The sequence below is a fragment of the Tursiops truncatus genome, chromosome 5 (assembly GCF_011762595.2).
Source record: "Tursiops truncatus isolate mTurTru1 chromosome 5, mTurTru1.mat.Y, whole genome shotgun sequence".
Classification (NCBI taxonomy): Eukaryota; Metazoa; Chordata; class Mammalia; order Artiodactyla; family Delphinidae; genus Tursiops; species Tursiops truncatus.
In genome coordinates this window covers 34565836-34589773 of record NC_047038.1, presented here as the reverse complement: position 1 = coordinate 34589773, position 23938 = coordinate 34565836, and the positions used below count along the sequence as shown (strand labels likewise).

General features: G+C 37.0%; 1 long non-coding RNA gene across 2 annotated transcripts in view; it reads right to left on the bottom strand.

Moving 5' to 3' along the window:
* Positions 1-23938, bottom strand: part of LOC141278679 (uncharacterized) — a 33888-nt gene that overhangs the window by 5642 nt on the left and 4308 nt on the right. The window contains exons 2-3 of one of the 2 annotated variants that reach the window (XR_012331718.1): positions 15948-15985; positions 14854-14906 (exon numbers count right to left, since the gene is read on the bottom strand). This is a non-coding gene — a long non-coding RNA (uncharacterized lncRNA). Of the gene's footprint in view, positions 1-14853; positions 14951-15947; positions 15986-23938 lie in introns of those variants that run through there. The other variant, XR_012331717.1, reaches the window with a different exon arrangement.

Genomic DNA, 23938 nt, shown 5'->3' with positions numbered 1-23938 from the left:
GATCACACTTTCAACTACTGTGCTATCATGTGGTAGATAAAATATGCTGCAGATACAATATTTAAATGTAAATAAGCATTCACTTAAGGAATAAGCTGCACTGAAGTTGTTTTCAGATATGATGAAATTAAGAATGATGAGACCTAGGACTTCCCTGGTGGTCCAGTGGTTAAGACTCTGTACTTCCACTGCAGGGAGCACAGGTTCAATCCCTGGTCAGGGAACTAGGATCCCACATGCTGCGCAGCAAGGCCAAAAAAAAAAAAAAAGCAATAATGAGACCTCAAATCATGGAATCTTAGAGTATTAGGGGCTGGAGAGGTAACCAAGACCAACAAAGTTTTACTGATCCTCTGTCATGGGTCAGACATTGTCCTAGGAGTGGTAGTGATTAAAACAAAGTTCTGCTCTCATGAATCTAATACTGTATAGTTAGAAGACAAGTAAGTAGAATGGATGATTTCAGGGAGTGATCATGGTTATGGGGAAAAGTAAAATAAAGATAAATTACAACGACAAGGGAGAGTTCCTTTGGCTTGAGTAAGGTCTCTGTTAGAAGGTGACATTTAAGTTGATGCTAAATAACAATCAGGAGTCAGCAGTGGGAGCATTAGGGGCCACAGCCAGCGCAAAGGTCTGAAATTGGGAAGGAGTCTGGCATATTCCTAGAGAAGAATAATGGCCAGTATGGTGGAAACAACAGGGAAGAAGAGGGCAAAAGGTAGTGGGCAGGGACTGTGTCATTTAGGGCCTTGGAGGCAATGGAAAAGAACTTGAATTGTATACTTTCATACTAAGTAAGAAGATACTAGAATGGGTTTAGGCAGAAAATGCACAACATGATTTTGTTTTTAAAAATCTCTCTCTGGGGCTCCCCTGGTGGCGCAGTGGTTGAGAGTCCGCCTGCCGATGCAGGGGACACGGGTTCGTGCCCCGGTCTGGGAAGATCCCACATACCGCGGAGCTGCTGGGCCCATGAGCCATGCCGCTGAGCCTGCACATCCGGAGCCTGTGCTCTGCAGCGGGAAAGGCCACAGCAGCGAGAGGCCCGCATACTGCAAAAAAAAAAAAGAAAAAAAAAAGAAAAAGAAAAAAAAAATCTCTCTCTGGCTGCTCTTTAGATGGTGGATTAGAGTGACAAAAAGAGTAGAAGCAGAAACACCAGACCAGGAAGTTTACTGATGCAGTTGGTGTGAGTGATGGTGGTGTCTTGGCCTGGGGAAGGGAAGTGGAAAGAGCAGAATATGCAGTAAAGTTGAGTCAATAGGATTTACTTCCTTAAATTGAGTTACAACGGTCTCCACATAATCTTCACCCACTGACTCGGTCTGGACCTCTAAGGAAATGCAGAATAGATTTAATCCCTTCAAGTATGGAAAAGCAGTACACATGACCTTCCTGAAATCTCCTTTCCGTATTGAAGAGCCCTCCAACTATCTTCTGATATCTTTTTAATACTCCTGAGTAACCTGAACACTGGTTACTTCGTGTTTGACTGGTTACTTCGTGTTTGACAATGTCCCCTTTTAAAAGTGGTGCCAGCACTGACTGAAGCACTTCTTTTGGGTGTTCCCTGATCACTGTAGAGGACAGTAAGGCTACTTCTTCCCGATGTACTGCATTTCTTTTAACAGGTCCTAATGCGCATGAATTGCATGCATAGTGAAGAAAAGAGGTGAGGGATATAGCTTGAAGGGTCAGAATCAGGACCATCACTTGTCACCCTGTTGTTGCAGAATACCTGTGAAAGTGATTCCCGTAGGTAAAGGGAACAGAGCTGGGGAGATGATGGTTTTCTCAGCAGATGATCATCTTACGAGAAGGTGCTAAACTGATAATTAAATGAAGCTGATGTTAAAAAGATCTGCTGGGTGTGGGGTACAGTGAGGAGAGCAGATAGGATAGGAAAGAGAGCAAAGCAAGGTTAATCATGAGAAAGCATTCTGAGGTTTTCTGTTCAAGGAATAGGGTGAGTGAAGTGGAAATTTCAGGTGAACAGAGAACAATGTTTTTAAGTTGGAAGCAATGGTAAACATGATTTTTGGAGTAAAGTTCTCTGGGCTCTTTAATGACCTTAATTGGTTTGACTCCTTGTTTTGCATCAGTCACAAATAATATAAGGTGAACCAAATTTTAATCAATCACTACAAAGGAGGTGTCTTAACTCTGTTTCAGCTAACTTGTTTCCTTATCAGTTCTTTCTGTACCAGGGTGCCACAGGACATGCAATAAGTCTATTAACTTTGCAGCCGTCTTAGAATGTGAGAATTTGTGCCACATTAGAACTGTCTCCCAAATGCCAGATCTGATTTTCCATCTTTGTTACATTTCATTTTTGTTATTCCATGCAGAATATTGTCCTATTCTGTGAATGAGTATCTGAAATTAGGGGAACACCATGAGATGGTGGAGAGGGACATTTTGAAGAGGAAATTAACTTAATTCTTAAGAGGAAATGTGCCATATTCAATGAATGAAAATACGTCATTCCATTTATCCTCCTCATTCAGGAAGGAGGGCATTATGCACATAATTCTCTTCTCAGTAAGAAAAGGGATGAGAAGGAAAAATAAAATCATAACAGTTAATATTAAACTCTCGTATTTCTTATAATTCATGTTGAGAATGTTGAGTTGGAGGTAGAAATAAATAGGAAGGCCACGAACAGGGCTTCCAAAACAGTCCTCTTTTGAGACCAAATAATCCTTTTGATATTCACAAATGGTTAAAAAAGTAAAATCAAAGAGCAAATATTATTTTACCCATTTATAAAGTAAGACCTATCCTTTACTGAAATGGTATACAAGGCAATAAGTAACTATTGTTCTACTGAAAATAAAGTCAGTGTGTTACTTGGAAGTAGGATATGTGGTTTCCAGTCCTGGCTCAATTGCTTATTCTTTTACTCAATAAATCATTCATTTAGTCATTCATTCAAAGCAAGATTTATTAAGTATTTATTATGAGTCAGATACTCTGCTGGGTATAAGGAAGTGATGTGTAGATGATGAAATTACAGTCCCTAAATTGAAAGATCTCATAATCTAATAGGGGAGATACACAAAATAGCAAACAATTATAGTGATATATTAAGTGATTAAACATAAATTTATGGAGCAAAAGTAATGTACAAGATGAAATTATTTCAGATGAGGGTAGGAAAGGTTTTGCTAGTAGTTCAGTGTGGTCAAAATTTAAGGTGGAAGCAGACTGGAATAGTCTTGATAAAACTGACATAAAGCAGGGAAGAGCTGGATTATGAACAACCTACTGTGCTAGGCTAAAGTGTTTGCTTATTCTAACAACTGTAATGCAAGCAAAAATCAGAAAAATTTAAGGAGAGATGGGTGAAAGGCAATTGTTAAATTTATGTTTCAAATAGATCAATAATGTTATGGAGACTAAATTGGATGAAATTGAAGTCTGGAGACAGGAAATATTAGGATACTACTGAAAAATCAGGGTAAGAAATAAGAAAGACTGTTTATGGTGATGAAGAGAAAATTGGTGGATTTGATGACCTATTGGAATGGGAGATAAGTAAGGAAAGAGTCAAGGATGAACCACATATTTCTGGATTGGGCAACTGGGTAGATAATGAAAATAATACTCATCAAAATAAGAAGAGTAGATTTGTTATAAATAATTTGGAGACCTATTAAATTTGAAGAGTCTTTGTGACTTCCAAGAAAAGAAGTGCAATAAATATTTGAGTGTACACAAAAGCCTGGACAAAAAATAGGTATCTATCCTGCAGAGATACAGTTCTCAAAATGTATATGATAGTTGTAGCCAGGAGTCTGCATAAGAATGAGAATAGAAGATTGTCTGGTGATGGAACCTTGAGAGTCCTCAACACTCTACCAACAATAGCACCATAATATAGATATAAATGTGTTTATACACACATTTTTCAATTCCACATTGGAAATTCATACAAAGTATGTTCTCAGATCATTATGGAACTAAAGAAGCAGTCAATAACAGAAAGATACATAGAAAATTCTAAAGTATTTGGAAATTAAACAATATAATTCTATGTAACACATGGGTCAAAGAAGAAATCTCAAGAGAAATTAGAATATATTTTGAACTGACTGAAAATGAAAACACAACATAGCAAAATTTGCAGGATGCAGCTAAAACAGTACTTACAGGGAACTTTATAGTATTAAATGCTATATTAGAAAAGTAGAAAGTTCTCAGTCAGTAATCTAGGTTTCCACTTTAAGAAAGTAGAAAAAAGAGGAGCATGCTAACCACAAATTAAGCAGAAGGAAGTAAATATTAAAGTTAATAGCAGAAATCAATGAAATTTAAAAAAATAGAAAAAAGAACAATGAAAACAAAAATTAATACTGTAAAAATCAATAAAACTGATAAACCTGTAACCAGACTTTTAAAGGGAAAAAAGAGAGAGAAAATAAAAATTACAAATATCAGAAGTAAAGAGGTGATATTATTATAGACTCCATAGACCTTAAAAGAGAATACTAGAAAAATCTATATGCACACATTCAAAAACATAGATAAAATAGGCCAATTTCTGTAAGACACCAACTATCAAAACTCACTTGAGAAGAAATAGATAACCTTTTCTACTGAAGTTTAAAATCTTAAGAAAAAGAAAAGAGCAAGATCCAGAACATGCTTTCACCACTGAATTCTACTAAGGACAAATAATTACAATTCTGTACAATCTCTTCCAGAAAATAGAAGATAACAACTCACGACTCATTTTGTGAGGCACGCATACCCTAATTCCTGAACCAAACAGGCATAACAGGAAAAGAAGACTGTAGACCAATAAACCTTATAAATACAGGCATTAGCAAATTAAATCCACTAATATATAAAAAGGATAATATATCATGGCCAAGTAGGTGCTTTTTCCAGGAATGTAAACCTGGTACAATATTTAAAAATCAAGCACCATAATTCACCGTATTAAGAGACTAAAGGAAAAAATACATATGATCATCTTTATACATGGAGAAAAAGGTTTTAATAAATTTCAACATCCATTTGTGATAAAAGTCTCAGCTAACTAGGAATAGAGGGAACATTCTTAACCTGAAAAAGGCTATCTCAAAAAAAAAAAGTTACCATGATACATATGAAAAACAATGTATTCTTCTTAAGATCTGGAACAAGGTAAGGATGTCTTCTCTCATCACGCCTATTCAATGACACACTGGAAGTCTTAGCCAGTACAAAAAGGCAAGGAAAAGAAACAAAAGATATCCAGCCTGAAAAGATGAAATAAAATCTGTCTCTTTTTGTAGATAACTTCTCAAAGAATCTATACAAAAGCTCCTAGTAAATGAGCTTAGAAAAACTGCAGGACACAAGTTCAATATACAAAAATCAACTTTATTTCTGTATGCTTGCAATGAATTTGAAATTTTTCAAAATACCATTTACAGTAGCACTGAAAAAATAAAATTTTAGATAGAAATCTAAAAACAATCTCAAGTTCTGTATGATAAAAATTATAAACACTGATGAAAGAAATCATAGACCTAAGTAAGTGGAGAAATATACTGTATTCATGTGTTAGAACACTGAATACTATTCTATTTAATTTAATCCACAGACTTAACACAATACAAATGAAAACTGTAGTAGACTTTTTGTAGATACCAACAAGTTGATTCTAAAGAAACTAGAATAGCTAAACAATTCTGGAAAAGAAGAACTAAATTCTGGGAATCACACTGTCCAATTTCAGGACTTACTATAAAGTTACATTAATCAAGAAAGTATGGTATTGGTGAAGGATAGTCATATAAATCAATGGAACAAAATAGAGAGCCCAGAAATAGGCCCTCACAAATAGTTAATTGATTTGTGACAAATATGTAAAGGCAATTCAATTGAGAAAGATTAGTTTTTTCAATAAATGGTGCTAGAATAATTGGATATCAACAGGAAATCCATACCTCGCATCTTACACAAAAGTTAATGCAAAACATATCATTGGCCTAAATGTAAATATAAAACTTTAAAACTTCTGAAAGAAAATATAAGAGAAGATCTGAATGACCTTGGTTTTGTTGATAGAGCTTTTAGATATGCCACTAATAGCACAGTTTGTAAATGAGAATATTGATAAATTGAGTTTTATCTAATTAAAATCTTTTGCTCTGCTAAATATACTGTTAAAAGAATGAAAGGGAGAGAACATTTGCAAATCACATTTCTGATAAAGAACTTGTGTTTATACTATAAAACAAATTCTCCAAACACAACAGTAATAAAACAACAGCCCAATAAAACAAATTGGCAAAAGATCTGAACAGACACCTCACCAAAGAGAATATGTGAATGGCAAATAAGCAGTTAATTAAGGAAATGCAAATTAAAACTATGTGATACCACCCATTCTTATTAAAAAGGAAAATAGCACTACCAAGTTCCAGCAAAGATGTATAACAACTGGAGTGCTCCTACATTGCTGGTGGAAATTTAAAATGTACTATCACTTTAAAAGACAGTGTGGCAATTTTCTTATAAAGTTAAACATATATATACCATATGACCCAGCAATCTCACTTCTAGGTATTAACTTAAAAGAAATAGAAACTGTTTCACACAAAAACCTGTATATAGATATTTTTAGCAGCTTTTTGCATTATAGCAGCTTTTGAAAGACATAATCATCCATATATCTTTCAAATGGCAAATGGATAAACAAAATGTGGTACATCCATACAATGGAATACTGCTCAGCAATAAAAGGGAACAAACATGCAACATAGATGAATCATAAGTTCATTTTACCAAGTGAAAGATACCAGACCCCGAAGACTATAAACTGAATGATTCCATTTATACGACACACTGGATAAAGCAAAAATACAGATACAGAAAAGAAGTAAGTTGGGAATGGGGAAGGTACTGCATATTAGTTACAAAGAGGCAACAAGAGAATTTGGGGGTGATGGAACTCTTCTGTAAGAAAACGTTGTGTCAGATACCTGACTCTATGTCACACAGGGAACTCTACTCATTACTCTGTAATGACTTATGTGGGAAAAGAATCTTAAAAAGAGTAGACATATGTATATGTATAGCTGATTCACTTTGTTGTACAGCAGAAACTAACACAGCATTGTAAATCAACTATACTCCAATAAAAATTAATTAAAAGAAAAAGAAATGGAGAACAGTAGCATGAACACTGGAGTGCTGGAGTCATAGCCGTCAGTGTGGACTCCTGGATTTTATTTAAGATAGATACATAAAGAAGCATATATTAGATAGATGATTGATAAATAGATAAACAGTGATATATGTTTATGCCTGGATTTGTATACATATACACATTTCCTAGCTCTATTGACAAGAATTATTAGAAGCAAGGACATCCCTGCGGCCGTGAGAACAACTAGTATCAGATGTTTTGGTTTCTAAATATTATTCTACAATAAAAGCAACCAGAGATTCTTGATGAAGTGGTTGTTTCCAGGGGTAAGGCAGGGAAGACACAAGAGGAACCTGAAGCATCTTGTGGTACCAGGAGGAAAAAAAAGTATGCAAAAATATTTTTTTTTTAGAATGAGGGTAATATCCTCCCTTTGGCTCCTTATTGCTGAGATAAAAACTTGAGTAAGGAAATAAACAACAGGGGCTTCCCTGGTGGCACAGTGGTTTAGAATCTGCCTGCTAATTCAGGGGACACAGGTTCGAGCCCTGGTCTGGGAAGATCTCACATGCCGCGGAGCAACTAGGCCCGTGAGCCACAACTACTGAACCTGCGCGTCTGGAGCCAGTGCTCCGCAACAGGAAGGGCCGCGAGAGTGAGAGGCCCGCACACCGCGATGAAGAGCGGCCCCCGCTTGCCACAACTGGAGAAGGCCCTCGTACAGAAACAAAGACCCAACACAGCAAAAATAAAATTAATTAATTAATAAAGTTATGAAGGCTACCAATATAAGAATAAATATAGTAATAAAAAAAGAAAAGAAACAATAGTACTGGATTCTAACTCATAAAATAAAAGAAATATCCATGAGTTCATACTAATATAAATAAAAATGTGAATAAGTGAGATAAAAGGTATGATGCTTCCTTGTAAAAATTACAAGTAATAAATGAGGAAAATTCAAAATCACCATTAGAAGAGCACGGTACTAATTATGCAGGCAGGATTCACCTATGGATGTGAAAAGTCATGGTGAAAATTTAAACAGGGTATTTGCAGATTCTCAAAGCATCTTCCTCCATATGTTTATTCATCAAAAAGGGGAAAACAATAAGCTTACAATGAAGAAACTGACACACACTTTAACCAAATGGTCAAAGTTATCATCAAGATGAATGTATTTCAACATCATTAACCTGATTTGATGCCCTGAGAAGGGAACATCATCCCTGCAGCTTTCTTCCCAAGAATGCATAACCTTGATCTAATTATGAAGACATATTTGAGAAACACAAATAAAAGGATATTCTACATTCAAATCCACCAGTACCTTTTAAATATGAAGATCATGAAAGACAAGGTCACCAAGTAAAGGAGAAACTAAGGAGACATGACATCTAAGTGTATTGTGGGACCTTGGATTGGATCCTGGAACACAAAAGGGACATTAATAGAAGGACTAGTAAGGACTAGTGAAATCTGAGTAAAATGGGTAGTTTAATTACTAGTATTATACCAAAGTTCATTTTTTACTTTGATAAATACATTATGATTTTGTATGATGTTTACTAAAGGGGAATCTAGGCAATAGATAACAGGAACCTCTGTCATACTTTTGCAACTCTTGTGTAAGTCTAAGATTATCTCAAAAGTAAAAGTTAGAAAGAATTGAGGATATTGAGCAACTCATACACTGATGTTCATCATCAGTATAAAATATAAATTGTTACAAATACTTTGAAAAACCACTTAGCCTCTTCTCAAAATAATCCTATACATGCCCTATCTTGTAATAAGTCCACTTCTAGGGATATATCATACAGAGATGTATACATATGTGCTCCCAAAATATATACGATAATGTGCTTGGTAACATTATTTAAAATAGCAAAAAGCTGGAGAAAGGCCCAATGTCTATCAATAGTAGAATGGATACATTTTCATACATTCATACAGTGAAATACTACACTGCAATGAAACTGAACAGACTACTGTTAAATTAAACAACATGGATGAATCTCATATGGGTAATGTTGAGTGAAAGAAGCTAAACACAAAAGAATGTGTACTGCATGATTTCATTTTACATGAAATTCAAAACTAGACAAACTAATCTATGGTGTTCCAGGTCAGGATAGTGGCTCCCATAGGGGAGAACAAAGGGTCTCAGGATTGGGAGGGGATACAAAGGATGCTTCTAGGATGCTGGTAATCTTCCAATTCTAGATCTGGATGGTTGTATGAACGTATTCATTTTGTAAAATTCATCAAGCTGTACATGTGAGGTCTCTGTATTTTTCTACATGCATATTATAAATTTTAATACAAGTAAAGTTTGGTTTTTTTAAGACAAATGATTCCTTGACTGCTCTACTGTGAATTGACCTGAAGGATGCCAGAACGGAAGCAGGGTGATCAGTTAGACAATTCCACATTATAAAATATTAAAATATTTCATTTACAATGCTTTTATAAAAAGGAGAAAGACAAAATACTGGATCACAATAGCATATAAGTAATGAGAGATGATCTGAATGTGTTCTGAAGTCCTAATGTTCTTTGGGAGTAGATTAAGATTGATTAACCTTTGTTAAGCATGGATGTTAAAATTTCAAGAATAATTCCTAAAGGAATAAAAATAGATTTTATCCTTCTAAAGAAGTAGAGAAAATGGAATGAGAAAACAAACAATCCTCAATCAATCAAGAAAAGAATGCATAGAAAAGTGAGACAATTAGGAAACACAAAGTAAGGTGGTAGAAACAAATCCATATATCAGCAACCATAGCTGAATGAACGGACTTCCTTTCACACAGGAGAAGATTTTCAGCTTGGGAAGATTTTCAGCTTGGGAATAAATCCAACCTTACACTGTTTTCAAAGAGACACACCTAAAATACAAGCTGTTAAAAGGTTGAAAGTAAAAGGATGCAAAGAAATATTCTAAGCAAAGATCAAGTAAAATAAAGCAAGGGTATCTATAGTAATTTTATATCAAAGGAAGAATTAGTGGAATTAAAAAAGGGGGGCTCACAATTTAATGATAAAAGTTTTAACACAGAAGATTAATGTACTCAAAACTTGTAGCACCTTATAAAACAGCTTAAAAATTACAAAACAAAAACATACCAGAACTACAGAGAGAAGTAGATACCCCACTATCATAGTGGGAGGTTTCAACACACCTCTCCACATTATTCCAAGGTAAAGTAGATGGAAAACTTGGTGAAGATAAAGAATACAACAGTCTTGATCTAGAGGACTTATATAGAACCCTAGGTCTAATAGCTAAAGAATTTCCATCCTTCTTGGATACACATGAGTCACATTTTAAAAGTGGGGCAGGGGCAAATACTAGGCAATCCTCTACTAAATTTCAAAGAATATGTGTCATCAGAATATCTACTCTGACTACAATGAAACTTTCCAAAGCAAAACAGATATATTTTAAAACATATATTTAAAATTTTTTTTTAAAAGTTCTAAAAATTCATTGATCAAAATGAAATCATAACTGAAATGATAATTTTGAACTGAACAATAATGAAAGTACTTCATATCAAAACTTAGAGATGCAGTGCAAGTAGAAATTTGGGGGAATTTTTGTCTTAAATGCTCTAAATGCACGAGGCTAAAATTAATTAGCAAAAAAAAAAAAAAAAAAAAACTATTCGAAAAAATAAGAACAACAGAATACAACCAGATCAGTTATGAGCAGAAGTAGGTGGTGAGAGAGAAAGGAGTCTCAATAAAGATAGATTTTGCTATTATTTTTATTATTTGTTAAAAAAAAATGCTGAGTATCTATAGAATTGCCAGTTACTGAAGAGAAGTCAAAGATATGAAAACCTGCTCCCTGACTTCAAGGAAGATTATACAAATCACAGTGAAAAATAAAGATTAGCCAGCAGGAGCAGAGATTTGTGACAAAGCCTGAGAGTAGCAGCTCAGTTGGGGTTTTGGGGGCTGATGAGACAGGGCAGCCCTCACCAGCAGCTCTTCAGGCTGAGATCAACTCCTGGCCTCCAGAGATGGGTGCAGGAGAAAGGTGTGTGTCCTTAAGGGAGATTCCGGCTTCAGATAAAGAAGAAAGTGGAAGGAGCTTTCTAAGAAGAGACTGAGGGTGTGGGAAGCTTTGTTTACCGTGTTACAGAGGTACCAGAGGAAGGGAAGAAGGAGGGAGTAAAGAAGTGGGAGAATGAGTCTGGGAAGAACCACATGACAGTCCTAGAATGAGTAGGCGTCAGAGGAACAGGCAACAGAGACTTTCATAATGACTTTGGACAAGAAAAAGAGAATGTGAGGCGTGAGGCATTTTCCCTTCTGAAGATTCTAAATGAAACTCGGGAGGAATGTTGTATTAGTGCTTCTGCAGGCTAAAGCTTCTAAATTGCTGTAAGCTTGGTGATTCTGGCAAAATGTAGCCTTTGGCCAAAGTTCTAATGACACACTTTTAAGAAATGATTAATGCCTTTCTGAAGTTCTTCTGGCAAAGAGCAGCAAGTCATAGGAGGCCAGTGACAGTTAAAATTAGACACATCAGAAATAATCCACTGTGCTGCATGGCTAATGGTTAAATTGGTTTCTAGGAACCTTTCCCGGTGTGGATCTCTGGCAACAGTTGATTCTGGTCTCATTTAATGGAGCCAGGTTGGATTAATTTAACAGTTGTGTGGCCCAAGTTGAAGTAGTTCTTGAACTTCCTTAGTTGTTGTTTTTTTTTAAACTCCCTATATATAAAATTGTGAAAATGATACAGGGATCTTGAGATGATTACTGATAATGTAAAAAACTGCCTAGCACAGTAGGCATCTGCCACATCGTAGGTAGTTCATAAATGGTATCTCATCATTATTACTGTCACTTATTCCAGATCACCACTGTATCTACAAGTTACAAGCATACCTAAGTGCTTTTAAAATCACCAGTCCTTTATCACACAGGTACATGACAACCTCTACCTCCTGGCCAGAGTCCACCAGATCAGTGATTTTACTTGCTTTGCTGCCTCCTGTTGACCAGTTCCAGCTTCCTCTTCAAAGTTGCCTCATGTTGTCCACACTGATACTGCCTACCATCTCCCCCAGGGGACGTGGGTAGGGATAGTAGGAGAGCAGAAAGCCTTTCATGCTGTCCTTTATATGCTTGCTCTCATTCTTTAATGCTGCTCTCTGCTTTCCTCTCTTTTATCCTGCTCTTGATTCATTCATTTATCAAACGTTTACTGAGTGTCTAGGTACTAGGTTGGACACTAGCGATACAAAGTTGACAAAGGCACAGTCATGCCCTGAAGGATATGACAATCCAGTGGGAGAAACAGATGTGAGCAGATACCCACAGTGTAATTAGATAAATGGTAATGGGAGGGTTTCCATGGCACTCTGGGAGCACGACTGATGAGGCAACTAATTCTTCTGGGACAGATGAAGTTTCACAGAGGTATCTGAGCATCTTTTAAAAAGATGATTAAGGGTCCACCAGTCCATAAGGTGGTAGTGAGGATGGGGAAGGAGGAGAGAGAGGAAGAGAGAGGGTCACTACAGACCAAGGGGTTGGGTGTGTGTGTGGTGGAGCAGGGCGGGGGGTGGATTCCAGCAAAGAAAACCTGGGTATTAGCTTAGCTGCAAGATTTTAAGGGAAGGCTTAGGAAAAACAAAATGAAATTCAGGGGAAAATGAAATAATATTTCTCAAAGATGGTTTTGCATGGACTAAAGAAAAAACATTTTTTTTCCACAAATCCCTAAGATTGCTCAAGGCAAGAGCATATGCTGTCCCTGTAATTCCTACTGAAAAGATGAAATCTTTGAGATTCATGTCATACTTTATAGAGACATTGCAGTAAACAAAATGATCAAGACACCTTTAAGCATCATCCAGGGAAGAAGGATTAGTTTAGTTTGAAGTGATCACACTTTCTCTTGTCTTTCATCCACCTTCTTGTGGTGCAGTTCAGAAGGCATCACTGCCCTCTCCTCTCCTCGTAAGAGTGACCTTGCAATAGGAAGAAAGGACGATGATGGCTACAGCAAACCAGTGTCTGCATTTGCATCTAGAACGCCCTTACATCCATTCCCAGACTGGGAAAAGATTAAAATAAAAAAAGCTCTCAGCACCTCTTCTGCCTCAACAAAAAGTAACAGTATAGCAAAGCAAGCCCAACCCAGTGAAGACAACCAGCAAAAATGCAACCTTTTGACTTCGGCTTGAACTCACCATCCCAAGACCAATGGGTTATACAGGAGGTACTGTCAGGAAAATCTTCCCTCAAGAGTTATTAGGAGCATAACCATGTTTTAGGATAAAGTAGAGAAAAAAATGTTCTGGGAGTGTGTAAGTGCAGGAGGAGTAGGTTAACTGAGATGAAAAATGGACAAACCAAGTACATTTTTGACAACTCTTCCAGGCTCCTTCCTTGACCCTAGGTTCTCCCTCCAGCTCGTAAAACATACATATTTCCTAACAGTTTCTATCATTTCCTCATTCCTGAGGGAACAGATCTAGAAGGGGTGGACTTTTCCTTAAGTCCCAAAACTCTTTAGAGCACCTTGGTAAGTCAGACCAAATAGGAGAGGAAGGCAGAATGCATTTGTTTATGATGTTCTCACAAATATTTACAGGTCAAACACTCTAATACTGCTGAGGGGTATCTTGTGTGGGCATAGATAGTTTGGATTTGTTTCATCTTAGGTAAAGACTGGTGTCAGCAATTTTAGTGAATATCAGAAATGTGTCAAATTAGCACAACACTGTAAATCAACTGTACTTCAGTATAAGATAAAAATTAAAAAAAAAGAAATGTGTCTGTTTCTAGATATGGTACAGGCCATACACATAGCACATCTCCTTGTCCTGTGGAGCTTTATTCTTTTTTTTAAATTGACGTGTAATTGACATGCAACATTGTATTAGTTTAAGGTGTATGACATATTGATTTGATATTTGCATATATTGCGAAATGATCACCACAATAAGTCTAGTTAACATCTAGTTAACCTATGTTACAGGCCATGCACACACCACATCTCCCTGTCCTGTGGCATTTTATTCTAACACTGATGTTGAGACAGTCACCAATTTAAAATTTAAATTTTAAAGAGTTAGGACAACAAGGTACCAAAGATAACTATCTAATGAGCAAAAGCCCTCACTTCTATGTTGAAATGGAAATTAAGAGAGGTTGAACTATTTGGTTACCTTAACTTGGTATCTCATATCAAGGAACAGTGAATGGTTTAATGTTAATGCTGTGTGAATTAGAAGAGTTTCAGAACATTAAAGAGAGGAGAAGAGGACATTTTAATTACTGTGAAGTTACTCATGAACACAAAACAAATATTTTCTTACTCTTTTGTAAATAACACTGAACCCTTTTTATCTCCATCAGCCCCAACCACTGTGGTACCATTCTGCATGCAGACCAGTCAGGCTGAGGAGCATTAAATTTAATTTGTGCAAAAGTTGAATGTGGAAGAGCGTGAAATTAACTTGACACATTGTTACGGCATTTTCTATCTCTAGTTTCCCTCAGCCTTTCCAATCCAGAACGATTTGGTTGGCTGTGTCAGGATCTCCTCATCCCTGGAGCTTCCCTCTCCTCTCTATTCTTCGAGATTTGAGGGCATCTGTGTATGTGTAGCTTATTCTTCCTCAGTCCACAGGCAACCCAGCTGAAGGAAATGCTGATTTAGTTGGCTTGTTATTTACCTTGGCAGAGCTTCAGTCTGTGCTCAGGGTTCACTCATCTTGGTGACTCATCTCTTTCAGGAGTACGTATGTGTGAAAACAGCCAAAGATGAGTCAACTCATTCAAGAAATCATTCAGCATGGCCCAAATGGTTTGCAAACATTTTGAAAGGAAATGAAAACTTTTATAAGACTGTATAGTACATAGCAACTTAGCAATCAGTTGCTAGTATAACACTTATAAACTCTAGAGGTTATTACAGACACACCTCAACCGATGGGGATAAAGCTGCGATATCTCATATTGTATCAGTAAAGGAAGCACTTCTACATGACTTTAAAAACACATAGAATAAGAACTAACTGAAGACAATTATGTTTAGAAAGAGAGAGGCAGATGGAAATGAGATTGTGGGTAGCCTACTGTAGATTTCATTTAGTGACTAATTGTTACAAGAAATGCCTGCACCATGCAGTATAAGCACTCCTCTCATTATTAAGAATCTAGGAAGATGTTCTATCAATTCTGTTCAACTCCTGACGTGAACATTCAAATAGTACATATTATTCAAATAACATGGTTGTGCAGAGATTCTGAAGTTTTATCAGGAGAGTTTTGTGAAGGAATGTATTTGCAAATTACAAATGAAGATGGATAATACAAACAAAAAAGAAATGTATAAATACCACAGATTGCAAATTCTACCTTATTCCATTATGCCCTTATTATTTAAAAGGTGATAATCAAAGCATATTTTGTGCATATTTATAGAAATAACCATGTAGTAATTTTTTAAAGGTGCCTATTTAAAATTTCTTCTGCTCATGAAAATGTGCCTTTTCCAGAGCTGGCCCATTATCCTTAATAGAACCTCTTCTACCACATTAAATAATTTATCTCTTTTTCAAGAGAAACTAGGTGTTTCCCACCCCACACAGGACTTGTACTTCATTTGCTAATATCCAACACAAAACCAGATCATCTACATTAATTAATTCTGTCCACTATACATGGATATTTCCGTGGGTGCTGGGCTCTGATGGTGCAGGTTTTATGAAGCATAACACATTTATATTTGATAAATAGAAACACAAAAATGCACATTGACTCATACCTTGATCCTATGAAATATAAACAAAAGTCTTCTTATTTCTGAAAGGAATATAGAAAGAAATAATTAAAATGATTCAGAGGATTTCAAGGAAAGGTGACAAATAATAAACCCATAATTTAGGAAAATATAATTAGCTTTCCTTTTATTTGAAACAATAAAAATACCAAAGAGATGGAGAGAAAAAGTGGAAGTGAGAGAACCTTTATGTGTTGGGAAAGAAGGCGTAGATTTGTTTTTCCTTTCCAAAAATGTTTTAATACTCACAGAAACCCATAAGATAGGGATTTTCATCCTCATTGCACAAATGAGAAAACTGAAGATCTGAGAAACTGTTACTTGATGAAAGTTATACCAACAGGAAGTAATGGAGCTAAGATTGAACCCGGTTGTAACAAACTCAGAGCTTAATTCTTGTAAGTTTAACCAAAGTATTTCAGAGAAGGTGATGTCTGTGCTGAATTCTGAAGAAAGAATTGAGCCTGTTTTATGAACAGGTGAACATTGGAGAAAGAATATTTTAGACAAAGGGTGAGTAATCATAATAACAGCTATCATTTAAAGCATTTACTATGTGTTAGATTCTTAATGTACAAGTACATAACTATCAAAGTAACATAACTTATATGGTTCTCATAATGATCTAATGAAGTAGGTGATACTACATTCATCCTAAAGAAGAAAAGATGGAGCCCAGGAAAGTTTTGAGTAACCTACCAAATGTCTGACATGTCACAGCCTGGTTTGAAACTAAGATCCAAGCATCTCTAAAGTCTCTGTTCTTTCCAAAGTCTTAGGATCACTGGTGCAGCTGGATCAGAGTCAGGGGGGAAGGAAAGTGGTGGGATTGAGCCTGGTGAATTGAACAGACACAGGTCACAAAAAGCTGTGTAAGCCAAGTGAGAGTGTTTACACCTTATTCTCAGTTGACAAGAAGCCTTTGAAAGATATTAAATGAGGAAATGACATGATCATATTGTAGCTTTAAGGTCATTCTGGGTAAGGGGTAAAGTGTAGAAGGAGAAAGTGTAAGGGGAAGCAGAGAGACCAATAAGTAAACTAGCTAAATAAACCAAAGCAATATATAATGTCCATCTGGTTAACTAACCATGGAATTGGAGTAGACAAGGATGATTCTAGACATATCAAAAAGGTGAAAATGACAAGATATAGAGACCAATAGATTTCCTTGCTAAGAACAGAGTCTATAATGACTCCCAGGTCTCTGATTAGGTTACTTAATAAATCAAAGACATACTAGGAACTAACTCTACAGTCATGGGGAGGCAAATAAACAACATCTAACAAAGATCCAGTTATCAGGCTAGGTTTAAAATTCATAGTAAAGTTTTGTTGTGATAAAGATTAGAAAATGCTACCATTAGAATAAATTTGAAGAGCACATGAAAAAGCGATTTGGAGTTTAAACTATGCGATGGGTGATTTCTGTATTGAAAGCATTTTATTTGTTTTCATGTTTAATTTTGCCTACCCCACATTCCTAAAATGTAAACTTGTTGAGGGCAGGGATTTTATAATTCTTGTTACCACTCTAAATCCCACACATGGAATAGTCCCCAGTACAGCGTAAGGGCTCAATAAATATGTATGCACTGGATGACAGCCCAGTGAATATGACTGAGATCCTGATTACAGGAACCTTCATAGTTTACATAGCATCTTCAGCTAAGTATTCCTGTGATACTTTGCTTCCTGCCCTGTCAAATCAATGAAGTTGGGGTCATTTCTGACATTCTGAGAGGACAGAAATGAGAAATGTAATGACAAAACTCCCTGAACTCTGACTCTACCTTCTTCCTCAAAATAATGAGCACCAAATTAATTTTCAGATTAGACACTCTTAAAATTCCTTAGAAAATCAATAATGCAAAGTGATAAGACTAAGTTTAGATGATTCATTTATCCATTGATTTTTCTTTTAATATTTCTGGCAAGAGATGGTCACTTCAAGGCCAGCGATGACTACCTCAACTCTTACTCCTTCCCCTAACCTTCAGTCTCCTCATTGCTGCATTTAACCTTGAGGACTACCCAGTATTGCTACAGAAAGGTCTCAAACCTTCCAGTGCAGTCATCTCTAATGGGGGAGAACTGAGGGTAAAGGTAAGGTCAGAAACACTGAGTCTAGGATATGCCTGCAAGGAAGAAGAGTCAGTGAACAGGAACAAGCTCAGAGACAGAAAATCCAAACAAGGTTATCAACCCAAAGTCAGAACAGCGTAGAGAGAATCAGATGTTGGTTCAGAGGCAAGAATTACAAGAGAGAAGCAGATCTTGGAAGGAAAGGGAGGATTACATTCACCTGACTCAGAGCCTTCCCCTTTCTTTTACTCAGGTCCATTTCCATAGGAAACTTCTGGAAAAGCTTTTCATTCTGTGCATGCCCTTTCTCTTTTTTTATTCTGTGGTCTTCCTTATTCCATGCCTGATCTTTGATAGTCCTCTAAGGTTTCTTCTCACCCCTTGCACGTCCCCCTGGAAAACCTTATACTCTTAACAGTTTTAGGCATTCTCATAATGTTAATAACATTAAAGTGCCTCTTTCTCTCTGTTTTTGTTGTTGTTGTTGTTTTGTGGTTTTTTTGGCCGTGCCATGAGACATGCTGGATCTTAGTTCCCCGACGAGGGATCCAACACATGCCCCGTGCCTTGGGAGCACAGAGTCTTAACCACTGGCCCGCCAGGGAAGTCCCTCTTTCTCTCTTGAATCCCTGTTTCATAGTATTAACTGCATACAAAACATCTCCATTTGAAACACTTCAAATTCACCAATATATTTAAAAAAATATTTTCCACCTCTGTTTTTAAACACATCCCCATCATTACTCCCTGCATCTGAGTGGTCCTCACCTTGGGTTCGGATGACTGCCATGCATTCTCATCTGGAAATTCTTCCTTCAATCTCTTCCACTTCAAAATCCAACTTATACCTAACTTCGAATTTAAAAGAACTCAAATTCCATTTTTATCACATTATTCCTCTGACTTAAAAGGAAAAAGCTTAATTACCTTTCCAATATAACAAAGTTTCTTAACCTATCTTGTACAGGAACTCTTGTTTTTCTGAGATCTCAAAAGCACTAACTAGGAGACTGTATCATCACTAGACCCATTCCTGGGTCCTGCACTTCAAGATCCCACTTGGCCCTCCTCTGACTATGTCTTCCTAGCAATTCCCCGCCCTCTACCCCCAATAAGAAATCCATAGGGCAGGACAGTTACCCGTGGAGAGCTTTTCATTCCCTAATCTGAACTATGCTCCAGATACCTGTGACCCTGATGGTTCCCTCCCAAATAGCCTAGGGCTTGCTTCTGGGGCCTGTGTGGCCCTCTTCCCTGAATCTGTCCTCCTGATGGAGTCATGAAGCAAATTTGTCCAAGTCTAGGTCCAAAGAGTGGCCAAGGAATAGGTGTTTACAGAGGGTGTGGATGAAGTTGAAACATGTATGCTCAAGTGCCCCAGGTTTCACAGTGACGGGTGGAGCTAGGGGTAGGAAGAGAAAGGGTATGAGCTCTAGATCCACTACTCTCCTGTTCTGAGGGAAAACACTAAGGGTGTTGTAGTAGTTTTCAATTGTTGCATAAGCCAATTACCACAAACTTACTAAGTTAAAACAACACCAATTTATTATCTCACGGTTCTGCAGGTCAGAAGTCCAAGTGGACTCAGATGGATTCTCTGCTTAGGGTTTCCTAAGGCCAAAGCTATGGTGTTGGCTGGGCTAGGGTGTTACAGAGGATCTGGGGAAGGATATGCTTCCAAGCTCACTCAGGTTTTAGCAGAATTCAGTTCACAATGGTTGTAGGACTGAGGTCCCAATTCTTTTCTGACTGTCATTCAGGGGTCTTTCAGCTCCTTAAGGCCCTCTGCATTCCTCCTCACATGGCCCCTCCATCTTCAGACCAGCAACAGCTCATGGAGTTTTCATCTCTCTGACTTTCTTTTCAGCCAGCAGATCGAGAAAGTTCTGTGCCTTTAATGGCTGTGATTTCTTTGGCCCACCAAGAAAGTCCAGGATAATAGCCCTATTTTAAGGTCATCTGTGCCCTACAAACTTACATGACGAGTGACATCTCATCATATTTACAGGTTATGGGGATCAGGGCCAGACACATTTGGGAGCTATATTAGTGCCCAGGCTGCTGTAGCAAAGTACCACAGACTGGGGACTTAAACAATAGAAATGTATTTTCTCATAATTCTGGAGGCAGAAAGTCTGAGGTCAAGGTGTCAGCAGGGTTGGTTTCTTTGAAGGCCTCTCTCAGTGATCTGGAGATGATTGTCCTCTGCCTGTGTCTTCACATAATCTTCTCTGCATACATGTCTGTGTCCTAATTGCCTCTTCTCACAAAAACACCAATCATACTGGATTAAGGTCCACCCATATGACCTCATTTTAACTTAATTAACTCTTTAAAGATACCACCTCCAAGTACAGTTACATTCTGAGATACTGGGGGTTAGGACTTCAACACATGAATTTTGGGGGGACACAATTCAGCTCATACTAGGGACTACTTTAAGAAATCTGCCTACCACAAGAATTAGAAATGTGAACCCAGCCTTGAAGGTTTCTATGAAGCCATATTTGTCAATGTAGGAACATAGAGCATATTCTATTTAACAGTTTTCCAACTTTACTATTTTAAGTACTTAGATATATGGTATGTAGGTCTTCAATTGTATTCCTGCTCCAACTTTGCAGATCTGGTGGATGTGCCTGGACAGAGAGGTGAGGAATCTGAGAGGAAATGAACAGAGCTGGAGGCTGCCCTTCAATGAAAAATAACTGGTGGCAGCAGCCACATTGGAGTCTATGAGGTGAAGTCTAAGGCTCTACTGATGTGGCTAAGCCTATGATCAGGGAATAAAGCTTATTTTCCTTAACCTGTCATTACTATGCATATAGATGGTCCATCAGGCATTCTTTGCTCATCCTTGTAAGATGCAATACCATGCTCCATGCCTCCTTCCCCAGCCTCTACTCCATACCACGCCCTCACACACTCTGACTGCTTTGTTCCTTCCTGCATAGCCCGAGACTGTCCAACTGACTTAGTCCATTCGGGCTGCTATAATGGGTGGTTTATAAACCATGAAGACTGGGTGGCTTATCAACAACAAACTTTATTTCTCATATGTCTAGAGGCTGGAAAGTCCAAAATCAAGGTGCTGGCAGATTCAGTGTTTGTTGAGGGGCTGCTTTCTAGCTAATAGACAGCTATCTTTTCTATGTCATACCTGGCAGAAGAGGCCAGAGAGCTCTCTGGGGGTGTTTTAAACAGGTACTAATTGCATCCATGAGGGCTCTGCCTTCCAAAGGTACCTCCACCAAGCACCATCACATTGGAGGTTAGGTTTCAACGTGTATTTGGGAGACACAAACAATTCAAAGATGACACCAAAAATCTACTTCCTGTACTACTCCTCTCAACTTCCAAGGCATGTGCTTGCCTGTCTCAGTCATTTGGAACTTAGCATTTATAATTTTATACAACTTTTTAAACTTTTTAATGTCATGAACAAATACAAGATCTCTTCTAGCTTGTGATCTTGTTGAATTCAAGTACCATGGCTTACATATCTCCCCAAGTGTAGAGGGAATGCACCAAACTTGGTAAATACACAGATGAAATGAATTAAGATTATTTTCCTAGTGTTTATTCCTTATGGATGCTGCATGACAAATAATTTGGTGTTAAAATAAGTTTGGACAGATTTTACAAGGTTAAAACATGTTTCTTAAAGACATCTCAGAGTCTTTAATATACTACTGCATATGGTTAATATCTAAAGGAGAGACAGTCATGAAGACTTTACCAAACTTATTGACCTTTTATTTCAAGAGCATGTTAGGCAACTGGTGTTCCTGAATATATACTTTTTAAAAGGCTGGCTTAAGAATTATTCCTCACCCAACTCTCTTTCTAAATATATAACATTATTTATAAGCAGCATATAAAAGAATTCCACATATCTATATGTATTCAAAAGTCTTTATCCTGACCATCCCCACATCAACTACAGGCAATTGTTCAGGTTATATGAAAACTCCTATCTGATATGAAAATTTCCTGCTCACTTAAGGTCTTCAGGGACATAAGTTCAGGTCTTTCCCAAAAAGTTTAGTGATGAGCTGAAGTGCATGTCCTTTGAGGAAAGATCCAGAGTAAGCAGCTTTATATCAAAATATAAAATATTAAGATTCCAGTTATTAACTGGAATGTGTTAAGGAGGGAGAACATGGAATCTTTGACTCTGGAGAGCACTTAACATTTCATTACTATAAATGGTTTTGACATCTGTGAGGTTGAACTTATCAGGATCTCTTAGGTTGTAAGCACTGTTCAGATGGACACAGTAGCTTTCTTAAGTTTCACAGAGTTTCTTAAGAGTATATTGTCTAAAAATGTTGATGACAGCAATGAACAAGGATGATATTCCCTCACAGACATGCTGTGAAAATTAATAACAGTCTAATAAATACTTTGAGCTCCTTTGGGGAAACCCGAATAAAAATTAAAGTACTTTCATATAATAATGCCTTTGTCAACATACCTAAGCACTTGTATATTAGATGATTTTAAAACATAGGGAGGCATTAACCTCTTTGAAATGCAGATGGATAAAGTTTAGGATCAGCATGAATGTCTGAACATTATGAAGCTGGGTCCAGTGGGTAAACCCTTGACTAAATAGTCCTGATTTTCATTGTTTACAAATATCAAAGGGATCAAAATTTTAGGATGTAACCTCTAGAGTCAAAGAGAACTGGCAATCCCAAAACCATTCCCCTACTATCTTAGTTGACCTGCATGGAACTATGTTGTGGAAAACTTTATCTAATTTGTAATAATGCTGTGGGACTGAATTTTCCATTAGTACTCTCATATATTCTATTTTCCTCAAATACTTTCACTTTTTTTTCTAATTGAATTTCTCGCTTTTGAAGCCAGAGTTTCTTTTATCAATACTGTTATTAACATTTGCATTCCTATTTTTAACTCCCATTTCAAGGCACGCCTTGAAAACATTTTGTTGAAAGCAGTTATTTGCCATGTTTAGAGCGCTGTAGTTCAGCAAAATTGAAAAATACCTCTACTGCATTAGTAACATAAGAACAAAAATGTATTTTATCACTTTGAGTATGTAAACACACAGAGAACAGCAAATCAAATAATGGAACTAAGAGGAGACATAGTCTAATGGACTCAGCAGAGACTTAAGAGCCAAAAATATCTGAGCTCCAACCTTGGCTCCAATACAGGGTCCTATGTCCTTGGGTATGTTCCTTTGTCTTCATGGAATAAAAAAGAACTTAAAAAAAAAAGCAAAAAATAGAAAAACAGAAAACCTCACTGTAGTAGAAATAAGGGAAAGTGGTCAGAAACATGACAGTTGTTTCAGTACTATCTAAAGCAAGATTTTCACCTTAGCCATGACTGTTTTATTTCCATCAGTTTCTGTCACAAATGTGATACTGTTTATGCCACTTTAATTCTAATTGTTTTGTCTCTGTACCCTTTGAACTTGGATACTTCCCGGCCATAAGTAAGTCATTTGAAAGCCCTAAATCAAACAGCCTTACCCTTCATTCTTGTTACAAGGGTATGCAGTTATATAAGTCTTTAAAGACACAACTAGATCAGGAACCAGAGTATGCATACTTTGTGGTCTCAAGTTTCCCTAAGGGTTTAACCAGGTTGAACATATTCTATTACATGCAATCACCATCTGTGCTGTTTGGCCAGGAAATAGAACGCATGGCACCTCACCAGCAACTTGTATCAACTTGTCATTTTAATTAGTCAGAGACCATTTGTGTGAGGGCTTACACATCACCTCATGAAAAACAGTGATCTCCTCACATCAGCAAACATCCCAAAACACAACCTGAATGCAATACCACGTGCTGCTCCTCTGAGTTTTCCAGCATCTTACAAAGTATTTGATATATAAAGGGCCAAATAAG